Below are 18,391 nucleotides of genomic sequence, written 5' to 3'. Positions count from 1 at the left end.
AGTGGGTGCACACAGATGAGAGGTGCTGGACTCACCATGCTCCACTACTCCAGGACCTCCCCTGAAGGCCTGGTCTCATGGATCCAGCCAAACTGAACTCTACACAGTTATTTCTGGCCAAGAATCATTGGCTCTAACCCAGAAAGAAAATATTTCCTGATTCTTTTTTATTTTCAAGCTAATGTCAAAAGAACTTTAGAATCCAACAGGGGTTTTCCAGTATCTTTCACTTGTTCTGTGTGCAGGACAACAGCTTGAAGGAAAGGAGGGTTCCTATTCTCACTTCAACAGATGGCATGTCACACCTCAGAAAAAGGGGCTAAGCAGAGCTGTCTCAGGCACTGTGAAATTATATGAATAATCAAAACACTTTCTTTGAGTGGCCATGCAATAACATTTTTGTGAAATGTCAGAGACTAGTGGGGAAATCTACTCAAGATTCTAGACTCTTTCTGCTACCACTTGCTTAAAAAAGGAAGGAAGGCCAGGTGCAGTGGCTCACACCTGTAATCTCAGCACTTTGGGAGGCCGAGGCAGGTAGATCACCTGAGGTCAGGAGTTTGAGACCAGCCTAGCATATGGCGAAACTCCATTTCTACTGAAAATACAAAAATTAGCCAGGCGTGGTGGCGTGCACCTGTAACCCTAGCTATTCCGGAGGCTGAAGCAGGGGAATTGTTTGAACCCAGGAGTCAGAGGTTGCAGTGAGCTGAGATCATGCCACTGAACTCCAGCCTGGGTGACAGAGCAAGACTCTGACTCAAAAAACAAAACAAAAAAAAACAAAACTGATGAGACCAGCTCGGCCGGGGAGACCCTAACCCAGTGGCACTAGAGGAATTAAAGACACACACACAGAAATATAGAGGTGTGAAGTGGGAAATCAGGGGTCTCACAGCCTTCAGAGCTGAGAGCCCCGAACAGAGATTTACCCATATATTTATTAACAGCAAACCAGTCATTAGTATTGTTTCTATAGATATTAAATTAACTAAAATTATCCCTTATGGGAAATGAAGGGATGGACCAAATTAAAGGAATAGGTTGGGCTAGTTAACTGCAGCAGGAGCATGTCCTTAAGGCACAGATTGCTCATGCTATTGTTTGTGGCTTAAGAGTGCCTTTAAGTGGTTTTCTGCCCTGGGCAGGCCAGGTGTTCCTTGTCCTCATTCCCATAAACCCACAATCTTCCAGTGTGGGCGTTATGGCCATTATGAACATGTTACAGTGCTGCAGAGATTTTGTTTATGGCCAGTTTTGGGGCCAGCTTATGGCCAGATTTTGGGGGGCCTGCTCCCAACACAAAACAAAAAACAAAAACAAACAAACAAAAAACTGAATGAATAGCCACATATATGGGCTCTTTCCATTCAGCAATAACAACATGATATTAAATGACTTGTTCCTGATTCTCTGACTAGACTAGATCTTATTAGAAGGGATTTATCTTAATCACCTCTTCACCAGCAATACTTAGAACTGTTTCTGGTGCCATCAACATTCAACAAATATTTGCTGAAACTAAATAAAATCTTGATGGCCATCCCCAAAGAAAAACTATTGTAAAAGTAAATAGTTTTTTGCATATGTAGTATGATGTTAAAAAACTTCAAGGGGCCAGGCATGGTGGCTCACACCTGTAATCCTAGCATTTTGGGAGGCCAAGGTGGGCAGATTGCCTGAGCTTAGGAGTTCGAGACCAGCCTGGGCAACATGGTAAAACCCCACCTCTACTAAAATACAAAACATTGCCCAACGTGGTAGCATGTACCTGTAGTCCCAGCTACTTGGGAGGCTGAGGCAGTAGAATTGCTTGAACCTGGGAGGCGGAGGTTGCAATGGGCCAGTGAGCCGAGATTGCTCCACTGCACTCCAGCCTGCATGACAGAGCGAGACTCTGTTTCCAAAAAAAAAAAATCAAGGATGACATCTTTTACTGTTAATAAATATACATTTTTATTATTTTAAAGAAATGTAGTTTTACACCTATATTTCATAATGTTTCTTTTTGTAATGAGATTTGACTTTAATAAGGAAAAGAAGTTTGCCATGTCTCCTGCCCTGCCCATGTGATTCAGATTAAATGTTAAAATAAACAGTGTTAGTAATCAATGTTCTAGAAGCATTATAACACATTTATCATCCTAATTTAATGGAAGGTGAACAGATATTTGAGCACATGTACTATATAAAGAATTATACCAGGAATTGGTGGGGCGCGGTGGCTAACACCTGTAATCCCAGCACTTTGGGAGGCTGAGGTAGGCGGATCATGAGGTCAGGAATGGAGACCATCCTGGCTAACATGGTGAAACCCCGTCTCTACTAAAAATACAAAGAAATTAGCCAGGCGTGGTGGCGGGTGCCTGTAGTCCCAGCTACTCGGGAGGCTAAGCAGGAGAATGGTGTGAATCTGGGAGGTGGAGCTTGCAGTGAGTCAAGATGGCACCACTGCACTCCAGCCTGGGTGACAGAGTGAGACTCTGTCTCAAAAAAAAAAAAAAAAAAGAATTGTATCAGGAATTTGTGCCTTTTCTTATTTATTACACAATGTTTAAAACAATATATTCTGGTTTTCACTTCCCAGTTTTAGGAATTCCTAGCTGTGTGACCTTGGTCAAGTTACTCTGTGCTCTATAAAATTGCAAATAGTAGTAACTATTTCTATTTCAAGGTATTGATTGAAAAAAATGAGTTAATTTATGTAAAGTCTTAAAATAACACCTGGAATATAGTAATACCTGAATAAATATTAGCTATTTTAAGTCATATTATTGTGTTATATAACATATATTTAAGTTTAATATTTTATAATAAAAGACAAATTATAAAATAAACATTGCATATCATATTATTTTTCCAGCACTTTTCAGAGTGATTGCACATGTTTATCATTCTATTTCAACAAGATACATGTGAAAAAAGCAGGACAAGGTGAGTATGATATCCTGATGATGAAACAGTCTTAGAGAAAATAAGTAACTTGAAAAAAATTACATCATGATTCTGGCACTGACCTGGACTCTGAGTTTTCTTGCTCCCAGGGGGAGTATATTTCACATCTTGCTTGGCTACTTCTTCCAGGTAATACAGTAGAAAGAGAATGGGCCTGCCCTGCAATGGTGACTGTATCACTCCTCAGCATGGGACTCTAGTTAAGTGACAGCAGTTATGTGAACTGCTCCATTTTCATTCCTACTGTGGGGATAACCCTACCTTAAAGAGAGCCACAACATTATTCCGAGACTTTGAACCTGACTCTATCACTAAGAGCTTCACACAGCAAATGGAAACCTCCACATGACCAACAACTATCTCCCCTTGGGTTCTCCCTTCTCCCATTTCTTACATCTTTCCTAAAAGTTACACTGCTCCCAAAAAATCTCTAGGTCTGTGTCCTGGTGGTTGATATATTTCTAGAAGAGAGGTTCAAAACTGTATTATAGGTGTGCAGCAGAATTGTACTAAACTTTATAGACACTCTATGCTTATTAATGGTATAAGAGGAAATCAGTTTTCAAGACAGTCATTTTTCACAATTGACCCATATTGAATTTTGTACTAACGGAGCTATCTTTCTTTTCTTTACACTGGAAAGAGAAAGTAAACCACTGCAAATTTCAACATAGGTAATTCTAATGAGGATACTTATTTAAACAGATGAATAATGAATTCAAATTATTATAAGAATCAAGGAAAATAAAGTCCTATAGGTACAGATGAATGCAGTCTATGGATCAAGAGAGGCACAGTTTTTCAAGCTTCTATGACTTCAAAAATGTGCTTTATTCAATTCTGATTTACTAACAAGCATTGCAAATAGGTCTTTATCTTCTGGTGCAAAAGTTAATGGCAAAAACCACAATTACTTTTGCAGCAACCTAAAAGATATGTTCCCAATATGTATAAGTATATATTTTGATCATAAAATAAAAGACAGATTTCAAAATGCACTATGCAAAGTAAATCTGTGAAGATACCAATGAAGACATGAAATTTCCATCCTAAAAACAGCTATTTGGCCAGGCGCAGTGCCTCATGCCTGTAATCCCAGCCCTTTGGGAGCCTGAGGTGGGTGGATTGCTTGAGGTCAGGAGTTCAAGACCAGCCTGACCAACATGGTGAAATCCCATCTCTACTAAAAATACAAAAATTAGCCGGATGTGGTGGCAGGCATCTGTAATCCCAGCTACTCCAGAGGCTGAGGCAGGAGAATCGCTTGAACCCAGGAGGCAGAGTTTGGAGTGAGCAAGATTGTGCCACTGCACTCCAGCCTGGGTGACAGAGCAAGACTCCGTCTCAAAAACAAACAAACAAACAAACAACCACCAACCAACAACAAAACTATTCATATAAACTTCACACCCTTATGACTTCTAATAAACCTAAGTGGTGAGTGAGCCTAGAGTGATATCAAATAAAATACTTCAGAAACACACATTTAACACTTGCGAACATATGCAATTATTTAAAAATATACTGGTGGATGCGCTGAATGGCCCTGAGTAGGACTGCACCCAGGAGCCCAAGGACATTCTAGGCTGTCTGCCGGGCACAGATCTTTAGCGCCAGCCTGGGCTCAGGCACCAGGTACCATGAAGCACCAGTACTTAAGAGATTATGGAATCTGGGACCCACAATGTTAAAAAAAAAATGGAACTTTTGTAATAATATTGAGGATCATTTTATTGACCTTTCTAGAAAAAAAAAAGATAATTTGACTAATAAGAACATGAAGGAGGTTAAGAAATCTCCAAAACAGTTGTCTGCTTACATAAATAGAACCGTTGGAGAAGCTGTGAAAAGCCCAGATAAACTCTGTAAAGTGATCTATGAGAGAAAGAAGGTTTATCATCCCTTTCCAAATTTGTGTTACAGAAAAACAACAGTCCCATAGAAGTGGGCTCTGTGACATGGCAAATGAAGAAAATGAAATGGCTTGTGCAGGCCACCTGCCTGAAAAACGACGTCATAATGGTCGAACATATTTGATTAACTCCAGTGATTCTGGTTCTTCACAGACAGAAGCCCATCATCAAAACAGAGTGAGTATTTTTCTGAGTTTTCTCTGGACCTTGAAACAATGGCCCAAGTTTTGTTCAAAAGAAATTTGATATGGAATGTATCCTCAATTTTCTGTAGAACTAGACATGTAAGGGAACGTGTAGCTTATTTGTTGAGGATAGAAGGTCTTGGCATTGTGGTAGATTGCCTTCCTGTGCCTACCAATAGTTTACAGAAGAAAAACAATGTATCTCACTTTGCTGCTGTGTAGACTTGTTGCCTCTAGTAAAGTTAATACTTACAAGCAAATTTGAAGAATATTGTATTAGTCAGGGTTCTCTAGAGGGACAGAACTAATGGAATAAATATATACATATAAAGGGGAGTTTATTAAGTATTACCTCACACAAACACAAGGTCCCACAATAGGCCATCTGCAGGCTAAGGAGCAAGGAGAGCCAGTCCAAGTTCCAACACTGAAGAACTTGGAGGTCAATGTTCGAGGGCAGGAAGTATCCAGCATGGGAGAAAAATGTAGACTGGGAGGCTAGGCCAGTCTTCATTTTCACATTTTTCTGCCTGCTTATATTCTAGCCGTGCTGGCAGCTGGTTAGATTGTGCCCGCCCAGATTAAGGGTGGGTCTACCTTTCCCAGCCCACTGACTCAAATGTTAATCTCCTTTGGCACCACCCTCACCGACACACACACCCAGGATCAAATACTTTGTATCATTCAATCCAATCAAGTTGACACTCAGTGTTAATGATCACAAGTACAACCCTTGTCAACTTGAACCCATACACATCTCCTGAGATCATACATAATCTTCAAATAAAGACAACAATAAGGTCATAATTACACCTAACATAACACAACTATCCTTCGTACAACCGGAAACGTACCAGTCCCCAACCCAAATACTATTACATAAAGTTAACAATACTCAAATGCTGATGTGAAGTCAATAAATCTTATGTCACATGATAAAGGAGAAAAGAAATAAAATGAAGTTATTTTCTTAGTACAAGTGTATACATGCACAAACGTGTTTAACAAAAGAAGGAGGAAATACTCATGACAATTATAGTCCTTATTTCTGCAGCTAGTCACGTGATCACAGCTGGTATTGATAACTACCTTCTTCTGTTACCCATTCTGTATTCCCTTTGACATCAGCAAGCATCTCAGCAGATCGTGAATTTTTTCCTTGTAGAGTGACACAAACCTTCATTCCTGAAGGGTCTGGGTCATTTGTATTCCTGTCTGGATTGGGCTTTTGTAGTTTCCCATTGACCTTAATCACAGGGCATGGTAATACTATGAGACGCCCTAATGGATCTCCTGTATTCCATGCATACTCTTCCTGTGCAGTAGTAGACTGATTTCATCTTGATAGTCCAGGTCAATCCGCCCAGGCTGGAGTGCAGTGGCACGATCTCGGCTCACTGCAACCTCTGCCTCCCAGGTTCACGCCATTCTCTGGCCTCAGCCTCCTGAGTAGCTGGGACTACAGGTGCCCACCAGCATGCCTGGCTACTGGCTAATTTTTTGTATTTTTAGTAGAGACAAGGTTTCACCATGTTAGCCAAGATGGTCTCGATCTGCTGACCTCGTGATCCACCCACTTCGGCCTCCCAAAGTGCTGAGATTACAGGCATGAGCCACCGTGCCCGGCCTGTAACTCCCTTCTTAGCCTGTTGACTTAAAGGTAGGAGGAGCCCAAAGTGTTCAGGTGGCAATCTTAACTTCCAGTTTAATGGGATCGTTGTTGTGTCTCCTGGTAGCAGCGTTCCTCCCTTTGGAACTATGACCTCTAGGCCAGCAGAATGTAATGTTGTGGGAACAGGAAACAAAAATTTTGCTAGTGGATCACTAGGGGTGATGGTGAGTGGTGCCACTTCCTCTTCCATCCCTTGATTTCTGAACCCATGAATCCTAGCTATGGGAGAAACAGTACCATATATTGCACACTGATTCAGGGCATACACGGCCTTCTGGAGAACTTTGCCCTAGCCCTGCATAGCATTGTCACCTAGTTGGAGTTGTAATTGTGACTTAAAAAGGCCATTCCACCATTCTATTAATCCAGCTGTTTCAGGATGATGGGGAACATGGTTAGATCAGTGAGTTCCATGAGCATTAGCCCACTGCCACACTTCTTTATCCATGAAGTGAGTGCCTTGGTCAGAGGCAATGCTGTGTGGAATACTGTGATGATGGGTAAAGCATTCTGAGTCCACAGATGGTAGTCTTGGCAGAAGCATTGCGTGCAAGATAGGCAAACCCATATGTGGAGTAAGTGTCTATTCCAATGAGGACAAACCTCTGCCCATTCCATGATGGAAGAGGTCCAATATAATCAACCCGCCACCAGGTAGCTGGATGATCACCCGAGGAATTGTGCCATATCAAGGGCTCAGTGTTGGTCTCTGCTGCTGGCAAACTGGGCACTCAGCAGTGGCCATAGCCAGATCAGCCTTGGTAAATGGAAGTCCATGTTGCTGAGCCCAAGAATCCCCTCATCCCTGCCACCATGACCACTTTCTTCATGAGCCCATTGGGTGATGACAGAGGTGGCTGGGGAAAGAGGCTGAGTGGTGTCCACAGAACGGGTCATCCTATCGACTTGATTATTAAAATCCTCCTCTGCTGAAGTCATGCACTGGTGAGCACTCACATGTGATACAAATGTCTTTACAGTTTTTGACCACTCAGAGAGGTTCATCCACGTATCTCTTCCCCAAATTTCTTTGTCATCAATTTTCCAATCATACTTCTTCCAAGTCCCTGACCATCCAGCCAAACCATTGGCTACAGCCCATGAATCAGTATATAATCACACATCTGGCCATTTCTCCTTCCATGCAAAGTGCACAACCAGGTGCACTGTTCAAAGTTCTGCCCACTGGGAAGATTTCCCTTCACCACTGTCCTTCAGGGATGTATGTCCTACAAAGTGGCTGTAGTGCTGTAGCTGTCCACTTCTGGGTGGTGCCTGCATGTCGTGCAGAACCATCTGTGAACCAGGCCCTGATCTTCTCTTCCTCTGTCAACTGATAATAGTGAACTCTGTGTAAGGCCATCAGGCTGGGGGAGAGAAGGCAGGGTGGCAGGAATGGAGACCATGTGCATTTGAGCCACTTCATGAAACTTACTTCTGACTTCAGGACCTGCTTGAGCCCAGTCACATATATACTACTTCCATTTGATGATGAAATGCCACTGTGCATGACCCACTTTATGGCTAGATTGGTCAGAAAGCACCCAGTTCATGATAGGCAGTTCAGGTTGCATGGTGACTTCATGACCCATAGTGAAACGTTGAGTTTTCCCCAAAGCCTAGTAACAGGCCAAGAGCTCTCTCTCAAAAGGAGAGTAGTTATCTCCAGAAGATAGCAGGGCCTTGCTCCAAATCCTAGAGGCCTCCATCGTGATTCACCTATGGGGGCCTGCCAAAGGCTCCAAACAACATCCCTATCTGCCACTGACACCTCAAGCACCATTGGATCTGCTAGGTCGTATGGCCCGAGTGGCAGAACAGTTTGCACAGCAGCCTGAACCTGTTGCAGAGCTTTCTGTTGTGTACCCCACTCAAAACTAGCAGCCTTTCGGGTCACTCAATAAATGGGCTTGAGTAACACACCCAAATAAGGAATGTGTTGCATCCAAAATTCAAATAGGCCCTCTAGGGATTGTGCCTCCTTCTTCGTTGTAGGAGGGGCCAAATGCAGCAATTTATCCTTCACCTTAGAAGGCATATCTCTACAGGCCCCACATCACTGAACCCCTAGAAATTTTACTGAGGTAGAAGCTCTCTGAATTTTAGTCAGATTTATTTCCCATACTCTGGCATGCAAATGTCTCACCAATAAGTCCAGTGTGTTTGCTACTTCTTGTTCACTGGATGAATCACATTATGTCATCAATGTAATGGGCCAGTGTGATATTTTGTGGAAGCAAAAAGTGATCAAAGTCTCTCTGAATAAGATTATGACACAAAGCTGGAGAGCTGACATACTCCTGAGGTAGGATAATAAAAGTATATTACTGGCCTTACAAGCTGAAGGCAAATTGCTTCTGGTGGACCTTATGGACAGGAATGGAGAAAAAGGCATTTGCCAAGTCAATGGCTGCATACCAGGTACCAGGAGATGTGTTAATTATCTCAAGCAATGAAACCACATCTGGTACAGCAGCTGAAATTGGCATCACCACTTGGTTAAGCTTATGATAATCCACTGTTATTCTCCAAGGTCCATCTGTCTTCTGCACAGGCCAAATGGGAGAGTTGAACGGGGATGTGGTGAGGATCCCCACCCCTGCATTTTCCAAGATCTTGCTGGTGGCACTAATCTCTGCAATCCCTCCAGGGATTTGACACTTTTTGATTTACTATGTTTCTAGGTAGAGGCAGCTCTAATGGCTTCCATTTGGCCTTTCTCAACATAATAGCCCTCACCCTATGCTGGGTCCATCCCACAGGCCCTGGCCGAGTGACAGATGAAAGGAGTACTCGGACACAAGTATGCAGTGTAAGAGCAGCTAGGGGACTGCCCAGCACTCAGGGCCAAAGAAAGAGCAGTCACGGCTGGGCCCCGTGGCTCACGCCTGTAATCCCAGCACTTTGGGGAGGCCAAGGCAGGCAGATCACTAGGTCAGGAGATCGAGACCATCCTGGCTAACACAGTGAAACCCCGTCTCTACTAAAAATACAAAAAAATTAGCCGGGCGTGGTGGCGGGCGCCTGTAGTCCCAGCTATTTGGGAGGCTGAGGCAGGAGGATGGTGTGAACCTGGGAGGTGGAGCTTGCAGTGAGCCGAGATCATGCCACTGCACTCCAGCCTTGGGGACAGAACAAGACTCCCTCTCAAAAAAAAAAAAAAAAAAAAAAAAAAAAGAGCAGTCTTGATAAGCTGGAGCTGCTTGCTTTTATTCAGTACAGACATAATGCCAAAAGCCTGGAGCCAACACAATTTGTGAGTAATTAATATTATTTTTCCCCCATTCAGAGAGCGGTCTCTTGGTGGATGATCAAAGGTTGGTTCCTGGTTAACATAAGTAAATAAGCCTGTTTATGATAAATTCCCCTACACTTCCTCGTACCTATTCCTCACCCTCTGTCTCAGGGTAAGACAACAGCTGCTTTTAGCTTATTCTCCCCCGAAGCTATGCAGAGCCTTCCGACCTTTCAGAAGGCCTCCTCCCTTCCCTATAGCTTCTCCCACCACTCTGATGATCTCCTACAACCCTACCAGTCAGGGAGCCAATGTGGGGGTTCTGCCAGCTGCTAAGTTTGTCCATGCCAATTTTGCATTCTGGCACTGGGGAAATGACCACAGGATGAGTCCAGGAACCCACTGGACCCATGGTAAGTTGGACCTGGGCTAAAACTCCATTAATTACCTGACCTCCATAAGCCTCTATGTTAACTGGAGAACCACAATGATATTTTGGGTCCACTGGAATTAATGTCAGCTCAGAGCCAATGTACAGTAGACCCCAAAATGTCTGATCTGATCAGACATTTTGGTGAAAGGCCAGAGGTCTCCTTGGGGAAGGATGCGAGAAAGATTCACTGCATAAATTGTTGGCAGTGAAATTCTTCAAGGTGACCTGGCCTCCCCTTCATTCAAGGAGTTCTGGGTCTGTAAACAGGCTCAAGTCTGGAAATTGATTGAGGGGCCGTGATTCTCTGTTTTTGTAATTCAAATTAGTCTTTTGTCCATTCAACCTAGAAGTTTTCTGCTTGTATAAATTAAGTAGGCTTCCTATTAATTTCACTACTAGGAACACTGTGATTAATTAGCCAATGCCAAAGCTCTACACGAGTCAGACTATTTTTATTGCCGCTTTGCCCCTGCTGTGCTTTATGGTAGCTATGCCCACCTTACCTTTGGCCATTGAGTGCTGCCACTTGGCCCTGCCACCTTGGGATCCAATTATTCTCATTGTATTTAAATTATGTAGTTGAGTGACTGTGGTTCCCACTGTTAGATCCGACATACAGAGAAGAGCAATTACAGGGTTCTTTGAAGAGGCAGATGCTGCCCTCACAAATCTATTTTGCAAGGCATTGGTCAAGGGTGTATCTTCTGGACCCTCCCATCTGAGATAAGTAGGTCTAAAGTGACTAATCTACCCCACCATTCCAATCTCCCTAAGCCTTTGGGATCCCTTCCTCTACATTAAACTAAGGGAGATCAGGCATATCCAGCTTGCTCACAGTGGGCCATCTTTTAATCCATATTTTAGCTAACCAAGCAAATAAACTATTAGAATATTTTTTAACTCCCTGAACGGCAACATTAAATGCAGAGTCCCTACTTAGTGGGCCCAAATCAATACATTCAGCCTGATCCAACTCTATGTTCCTTCCACTATTATTCCACACCCTTAATATGCATTCCCATGCTTGTTCTTTAGATTTCTGTTTATATAAATTAGAAAACTCAAGCAGTTGTTTTTGAGTGTAGAGCACCTCCTCATGGGTCACACTCTCAACCTTACCTCTAGGGGCCCACCTTGACTTTAGTCTAGTTATAAGTCTAGAAGCAAACATGGGTGTTGAGAGTGGCTCCTGAGAAGAATCAACATTATCCTGCCTGGCAAATGCCTCAGAGGAGGCCATCGCCGTTGCCTCAGGCAGCACAGGGTTTATCTCCTAAGACATAGGTGGAAAGGCTGATGGCAGCATGGGTCAGGTAGGGGATGTTGCCACTACTGGGGAAGGGGAAGCTGTTTCTTCTGGCAAGGAAGTTTCATCAGAGTTTACAAACTCAGTGTCCCCAGCTTCATCAGGGTCCTCCCACACGTTCTCATTCTAAGTTGCAGGGTCCCATCTATTCCAATCAATGCCCTCACTTTAACAGTAGACACCTGCGAAGCTGGGCATGCACCTTTCATTGCAGGTTAGCCACTTGCATGATGAGAGCTTGTGTCTGTTTTTGCACAATTTCAGCTCTTTCTCTACAGGAGATAAAACTCTCACTCAGGGCAATCTTAGCAGATTTGAGGCTTAGTATCTGTTTCTGAAGCCAGGAGATAGAATCCCTGAGTTCATCATTTTATTTTATCACTTTATCCACTGAACTTAGGAGCAACCAACCAGGTTCATTATGTTCCTTGGTTCTCCACACGTGGCCAAAACCCTCCCAAAGTGCTGGGATTACAGGTGTGAGCCACCATACCCAGCCTGTAGGTGCTTATTTATTACAGTTACATTGACAGATTTCATCTACTGAGGAGCATTTTGTTTTTCAAAACATCACTGAACTACATGATTTACAAAAAAAAAAGTCTCAACTGAGAACTATGAACTGTGGAAGAAATCAAAACCATTTTTTCTTTTAAAAAGCCACGTAATGAAACCCCAACAATGTACTTCACATCGAAGTGGGAAAATATCCAAAAGGAGCAGTTTTGACGTCCATGAGGTGAAAGTGCACCATGAAGACTGTTCGCCTTTGCTGCATTTGGGAGTTATGTGGTTATTTGGTAACATTGTTTAAGAACTACTGGATTTAATGCAATCCAGCATAAAAACATAATTTATTCTACGTGAAAAAATAAGACAGGACTTATTACTAGAACCACCAAGATCAAACATCATTAACTTTTTTTTTTTTTGAGACAGAGTCTTGCTCTGTCACCCAGGCTGGCGTGCAGTGGCACAATCTCGGCTCACTGCAACCTCCACCTCCCGGGTTCAAGTGATTCTTCTACCTCAGGCTCTCAAGCAGCTGGGAATACAGGTGCACACCACCACGCCTGGCTAATTTTTGTATGTTTACTAGAGATGGGGTGTCATCATGTTGGCCAGGTGGGTCTTGAACTCCTGACCTCGTGATTCACCTGCCTTGGCCTCCCAAAGTGCTGGGATTAGATACGTGAGCCACCGGGACCAGCCAAACACTTTTAAGATTGTGTTTAATTTTTTTTTAATTATGTGTTTAACTATTTTTTTAAAATAAAACACAATCTTAAAATGTTCGGCTGGGCGTGGTGGCTCACACCTGTAATCCCAGCACTTTGGGAGGCCGAGGTGGGCGGATCACAAGGTCAGGAGATCAAGACCATCCTGGCTAACACAGTGAAACCCTGTCTCTACTAAAAATACAAAAAATTAGCTGGGCATGGTGGCAGGTGCCTGTAGTCCCAGCTACTCAGGAGACTGAGGGAGGAGAATGGTGTGAACCCGGGAGGCAGAGCTTGCAGTTAGCTGAGATCGCGCCACTGCACTCCAGCCTGGGCGACAGTGCGAGATTCCATCTCAAAAAAATAAAATAAAATAAAATAAAAAATAAATGTGTGCAGCTATTTTCTTATGTTGAAAAGACTGAAAGTCTAAAACAACAGAAATCAATATTAAAATTTTGTTCACACTGAAAAAAATAAAAATATAACTTTATATATAAGTATATAATATATAATACATAAACTTAATGAGATTTTATTAAATAAATACATTCCATCAAAAAGTACATACATGTAAGCACTTATTTATAGAATCATAGTGTTTTCCACTGTAACCCAAGGGTGGTGCTTAGTTTGAAGATATAATATTTATATAGATTGATGTGAGATACCATATAAAGATTCACATTTAAATAATGCATTTGAAAATAAGCTGTAACTAATTAAGTGCTTGCTTATGCAGCCATGTTTATTTTGTATTGTTTCACCTGTTCATTTTACTGAGGGGGTGAAATCAAATTTTATGGAAAAGGTTTAATCAAATTGGCCATTCAATCCTCCAGACTTTTCAGTTAGGCAAAAAATAACCAAGCCGACTTTTCAAATATTCAACAATATTTAGTATCCAGAGCATGAATTTCAACATACTTTATATTTTGTTTCTCAGAAAATATAGTCTTTATTGTCCCAGAGTTCCCCTTATTATATCATATAAGCAATAACTTTTTAAATAATTAGCCATCAATTATATATTGTAGAATAAAAATGAGAGATTAACCTTTTCTGAACAAAAATAAAATTGATTATAAAACATAGAAAGATGATGATACTGAATTCATTTATTTGTCATATGGGTGGATATGTATATATTTTGTTATATCTGTAAATATCTTATTAAAGATCCTATTTTTTGTTTCTACATTCAAGTCTTCCTTCTTGTTTTTAATAGAGCATTAGCTCCTCTGAAATTCAGTAAAACATGCAACAAGGCTAGAAACTGCCGAGAAATATGACACAGGTGTGATGAAAACTCCTTTGTATTAATTCATGAATTAATATGAGTATCTAATGTTGCAGGCACCTCTAGATATTTTCCTCCTTATTTTTTTGATTGGTACCATTTGACAATACTGTACTTCAGTATGTTAGTCCTTTATTTGACATCAGAATTTATCATAGCTTTGGACATGTTGGATACCGATACTTTCTTCTTTTATGGAAATAGATGATCATACACAGAACTCTTGCAAATAATTTCTAAAAGCAGAAAGGAATAGTAAAATAAATATTGAAGGACAAGTGGATTCCAAGATTGAATTCATTTGTTATTTCTAAAAACAAAGCATTAAATATTCATGTTGCATTTGTTCGTGACAGTTCAGGTTCTTGAGTGGAATGCAGAGATCTTTTATTTCAGTGCTGACTTAATGCAGGATTAGTTTATTTTGGTAATATTGTTAGAATTAAACCAGGCTTCAGGCTTTCCAAGTTTGATTTGAGCTTTTACTTTTCATTTGTATGTGTGGCCCTTTGGTCTCAGGCTTTGGTAGATTAAAGATGACCACAGATTCTTTCCCATCACCATTCCCATCAAGAGACAGGGGCTATTTCTGACGCTGGCCTGTGACAGCTTTGACCAGTTGTGTGTGGAAGAAGTGACACCATGACAGTTCCAGGTCTGGGATGTAAGAAAACTGACTCTTTCCACCTTGGAGTTTCAGGGCCCTGAGTATTTTGTAAATGTTGACCCCTTTTGTCCCCCTTGCGAGTCCCTGGGAATACCTAAAAGGACTCAGCAAAATCCAGGCTTCCAGATGCCTCCGTCAAGGCACCAGCATGCACCTGAAGCTCTCATGACCCCTCCACACCAGTCCAGCTACTAGCTGACTACCACTGAGTGAGCTGAGGTGATGCCACCCGGAATGGAAGAATCACCCAGGGGAGACCTGCCTGAATTCCTGACACACATTGAGATGAAATGAAATGGTGGTCATTTGTAACCTCTTGTTTTGAGGTAATTAGGCAGAACAAAATGGCCAAGAGAATGGTTAGTGTCACCAAGGTGGCCAATAATATTAATGGTATTAATTAACTTTTGAACAACAATAAAGCTAAAATTTAAATTCTGAGTTTCTAGTTCTATATATTGTCGGCCCTCTGTATCTGCAGGTTCTATCTCTGTGGATTCAACTAACTGTGGATCAAAAATATTTTTTAAAATTGTATCTGACAGATTTTTTCTTGTCATTATTTTCTAAACAATACAATAGAACAACTGTGCATTTACATGGCATTTACACTGCATCAGGCATTATAAGTAACCTAGAAGTGATTTAAAGTAACAGGAGAATGTGCATAGGTTATATGCAAATACAATGCTATTTGATGTCAGGGACTTGAGCATCTGCAAATGTTGGTATCTTAGGAGGGTCCTGGAACCAGTCCCCCACGGACACCAATGGACAACTGTATATACCTTCAAAATGTTCTAATGACCCCCAAACCAACCCAGTGAAAATTTAAACACACTGATTAAAAACATAACTTATTCTAAATCAGTGACTTCTATACTAACCATTTATGTTATTGGCTTAATTTTCAGCTTTCATCCATAGTTCATTAGGTCAGAACAATGTATATTTAATAACGTGTGCACTTATGAACTAAGGTATTTTAAACAGCATTTTGAGTAAAGGAACCTAAATTAAGAAGATAATATGTTACTTTTTGAATGTGGTGGTTCACGTCATCAGACAAGATGTAGTGGCAGCCGGTGAAGAGTGTGTTTCAAAGCCCTGGCCTCCTGGGTCACTCAGTTCCCTTTTATTACTTCCTCATCTCTTTTTTTTTTTTTTTTTTGAGATGGAGTCTTGCTCTGTAACCCAGGCTAGAGTGCCCTGGCACTATCTCGACTCACTGCAAGCTCCATCTGCCGGGTTCATGCCATTCTCCCACCTCAGCCTCCCGAGTAGCTGGGACTACAGGCACCCGCCACCACGCCTGGCTAATTTTGTTTTTGTATTTTTAGTAGAGACAGGGTTTCACTATGTTAGCCAGGATGGTCTCGATCTCCTGACTTCACGATTTGCCCGCCTCGGCCTCCCAAAGTGCTGGGATACAGGCATGAGCCACCGTGCCCGGCCTACTTCCTCATCTCTTTATTGTCTTGGAGTCTTCTGCCTGGACCCCTCATTCTTCTACGTGGTAAACCCTTCTCATGCAGCTTCATGACTTGCTTAAGGTTACTCACTCAGTGCTATTTCCCTTTTGACCGTTCAATAACAAGATGCTTAATTACTTCCTTCTTTATAACTCCATAGACCCAGAGGCAAGGAAAATGAATCTCTGGATGTGCATCTTCATGTAGAGTCAGCCCACTGTAGGCTTCGTGACCAGTGACTGTGCTTCATGCAGTTCAATGCAGAGGTTGCAGAGGTGCAGGCTTCTTCAAAATCTTGTGGTTTTATTGTCACAACACAGGACCTTTTAGGGTGCAGGGAAAGAAGAGGTTTCTCACTGACTCAGCCTATGTGTCAGGGGGCAGGAAGGGCTGGTGTGCAGGAGGGTAAGATTAACCAAGCATAAGGGGGCAATGCCCCAAACACCATTCTTAACCTGTAAGTCATAAGACAAAGGCAGGATGGCAGAGAACAAGTGAGCGATGCAGTTTCTTTATAGACACTACTACCCTATTCATCTGTATAAAACATTATTATCTGAGATAAAGCTATTTTGATAGATAAAATCATGTTCACAATGCAGAAAACAGTGAGCATCTGAGACTTATAGAACTCTAGAAACTGAGAAATTGTATTATTCAAACTCTTAATATGGTGTACCTGAGGCAATACAGACCTGGATAACATCCTCTATGTAACCAAGGACACACGTCCAGTGAGTGCCTGAGACAGGAGGAGATCTCTTTGTCTAAGCTCTCCTGGCAACGTTCTTTCAATAACATCATAGATGAAAAAAGAAACTGTAGAGGGAAGAGAAATTTGAAATTGAAGATATTTTCCCATCTTCCAATGGTTTCTAGTTTCTTCCTACTTTCTTTCTGACCTGAAATTTTTTCATTGAAAATCACATCAAGTTTAGGCCTTTGAATTTGGAAACACGCATATACCCCAAGCATGAACTTTGGATTTACAAATGTTGGGACGCATTAACTATGTGTTTAAAGGGATTTTGTCGTCGTTGATTTTGCTAAGGACAATATGGGATTTGTTCTGGCTTGCCAAGTATTTCATATAAATATATTTATATTTGTTTAATGAAAAGAGGCTTGAGAAAAGGAGATTATGATTAAAATTCTTCAAATTGTAGCCCAGAGGGACAAATATTATTATGGACTAGGTGATTTGAAGAAATAATTTGTTTTAAAAATCCACTCTACTAATTAAGTTTCCAAATTCATGCACAAAGACTTGGCTTAGTTGGTAATTCCATGTACATATATGCAACAGAATGAACAGCTTCCTTTGCACTTGAACTGTGAGTAATTTTTGTCCAAAGCAAGTGAGGATAGTGGAGACTTGGTTGGGGGTGGGGCGTAAAGAGTCTGGCATTATATTAAAAGGACATTTCATCTACTGATGTAGCTATCTGTCAACTAATGCTATTTAAGCACATTCATTTAAATAGGAAAAAAAAATCCCTGAGTTTTGTGTTGCTCAATTTCTTGAATTAAGATGATTAAAAGTGGAGATTAAATATAATTTTTATCCCAATGTCACTCCTGTGTACGATGCCAGATACTTAGGCAGCATTTAAATTCTTTGAGTCCACTAGAATTACATTTGCCCTCTTATTCTTTCAAAGCTATTTTCATTTGTGAATACATGATTTAGGATTTAGTTATAAATATTTAAGGCATATGTTTTGCATCTTCCATTGTCTTTTTTTTTTTTTTTTGAGACGGAGTCTCGATTCTGTCGCCCAGGCTGGAGTGCAGTGGTGCGATCTCGGCTCACTGTAAGCTCCGCCTCCCAGGTTCACGCCATTCTCCAGCCTCAGTCCCCTGAGTAGCTGGGACTGCAGGCACCCGCCACCACGCCCGGCTAACTTTTTGTATTTTTAGTAGAGATGGGGTTTCACCGTGTTAGCCAGGATGGTTTCGATCTCCTGACCTCGTGATCCGCCTGCCTCGGCCTCCCAAAGTGCTGGGATTACAGGAATGAGCCACGGCGCCTG

General features: G+C 41.7%; 1 long non-coding RNA gene and 2 pseudogenes across 2 annotated transcripts in view; 1 reads left to right on the top strand and 2 right to left on the bottom strand.

The window, feature by feature from the left end:
• The first annotated feature begins 4,620 nt into the window (after positions 1–4,620).
• On the top strand, positions 4,621–5,618 carry LOC100440471 (KATNB1-like protein 1; annotated as a pseudogene).
• A 468-nt stretch (positions 5,619–6,086) lies between these two features.
• On the bottom strand, positions 6,087–10,569 carry LOC134762005 (uncharacterized; annotated as a pseudogene).
• Positions 10,570–13,551: 2,982 nt separating this feature from the next.
• The window catches only part of LOC134762037 (uncharacterized), a 43,415-nt gene continuing 38,575 nt past the window's right edge, over positions 13,552–18,391 (bottom strand). For both annotated transcript variants that reach the window (XR_010141508.1, XR_010141507.1), the window contains exons 9-10: positions 17,054–17,177; positions 13,552–16,681 (exon numbers count right to left, since the gene is read on the bottom strand). This is a non-coding gene — a long non-coding RNA (uncharacterized LOC134762037). The remainder of the gene's footprint in view (positions 16,682–17,053; positions 17,178–18,391) is intronic.

This window comes from Pongo abelii, chromosome 8, assembly GCF_028885655.2.
Source record: "Pongo abelii isolate AG06213 chromosome 8, NHGRI_mPonAbe1-v2.0_pri, whole genome shotgun sequence".
In the NCBI taxonomy this organism is placed as follows: Eukaryota; Metazoa; Chordata; class Mammalia; order Primates; family Hominidae; genus Pongo; species Pongo abelii.
This window is presented reverse-complemented; position numbering and strand designations above follow the sequence as displayed.